Source organism: Moschus berezovskii, chromosome 22 (genome assembly GCF_049115385.1).
Source record: "Moschus berezovskii isolate FMDL1 chromosome 22, NW_MosBer_1.0, whole genome shotgun sequence".
In the NCBI taxonomy this organism is placed as follows: Eukaryota; Metazoa; Chordata; class Mammalia; order Artiodactyla; family Moschidae; genus Moschus; species Moschus berezovskii.
Genome location: NC_142481.1, coordinates 2908024 through 2909713, shown reverse-complemented (window position 1 = coordinate 2909713; position 1690 = coordinate 2908024).

Below are 1690 nucleotides of genomic sequence, written 5' to 3'. Positions count from 1 at the left end.
TTCTTCAACATATTTCTGTTTTTATCTTGTTTACCTTCAGTGATAAGAGGCAGGGGATAGACAGAATATAGTTGGTTATTCATTAGGGAGATGATGCTTTGTTTTAAGTAGGAAAGGGAAAAAGAAGAAGAAATGAGGTTTATAAAGAACCACCCGACATCAAACTCACTCCAGGTGGAGAGGACAGACCTGGCTTTTCTCCTTCCAAATCTTTTGTTTCTCCTAGGTTTGTGACATCTTCTTCCTGTACTTGGGCCAGCTCTGCAAAATACAAATTAAAGTCAGCTTGACACAAAACCGGTGTACTACTTCTTTTTTTTTTTAAAACCAGAAATAGGGTGTTAAAGTATACCCCAAGGAGTCTGGAATCTAAGTTTCTTGTCCACAGTATGTGCTGGGATGTGTTAAGTTGGGTTTATAGTGATGAAGATAGCAAGTGAATCCCTAAACCAAGTTGCATGCCTCTACTCTGTGGAACCATAACAAGAAATACTGCCTCTATCACAACTCAATGTGGTTTATTGAAATTATTTGTCTATCTTTTCCAAGGGATTAGGAGAAGTGCCTGGGAAACAGGTAATGGATCTTCCCCATAATAGTCTCAAGTCATTATAGGAGTTCAAGTATTAAAGTACAGGCAACTCATAAGTATGCACCCAAGATAAATGGGCATGTGTCTATACAAAGATTTGAACCCTCTATACAAAGAGTGCTCATGGCAGTGTTATTCAAGACAGTCAAAAAATAGATATGATTCAAACTTCCCTCCCCTGATGAATGAGCAACCCAAACGTTTTATATCTACTCAATAGAATATTGCCCAGCAACAAAAGGGATGGCTCAGTGACACATGTAACAACATGGATGAACCTCAAAAGCATTTTTTTTTGAAAGTTGCTCAGTTGTGTCCAACTCTTTGTGACCCCATGGACTGTAGTCCATGGAATTCTCCAGGCCAGAATACTGGAGTGGGTTTCCATGCCCTCGTCCAGGGGATCTTCCCAACCTAGGGACTGAACCCAGGTCTCCCGCATTGCGGGCAGATTCTTTACCAGATGAGCCACAAGGGAAGTCCAAGAATACTGGAGTGGTTAGCCTATCCCTTCTTCAGCAGATCTTTCCAACCTAGGAATTGAACTGGGGTCTCTTGCGTTGCAGGAGATTCTTTACCAACTGAGCTTTCAGGGAAGCCCCCGAAACCTCAAAAATGTTATTGTAAGTAAAAAAAAAAAAAAAAAAAAACAGACACAAAAGACCACACATATTCAGAAAAGGAGAATCTAGAGAGACAAAAAAATTAATGGCTGCCTGCACTTGGGGGATAGAGACCAGGGAACAGTTACATATAGACAAGAAGGATCTTTTTGGAGGTGATGGAAAGATTGTAAAATTGAATAGTGGTGATTTTTTTACAACTCAGTAAACTGACTAAAAGTTATTAACAGGTACACTTAAAATGAATGAACTTTATGATACATAAATTATACTTCAACAGAGCTGTTGAAGCAGACTTGAGAGTAAGACTAATGTTAAACTGACCTCCACATCAGTTGAGGCAAATCAGCTACCTACAACAGGTCTCAATTTTCTAATCTGTGAGATGATGCTATCAAAGTTGTCTGAACAATTGGCAAAATCTAAGAAAATTCTATACAACATACTCCTGATTTTCCATGAACTGAATTCTGGC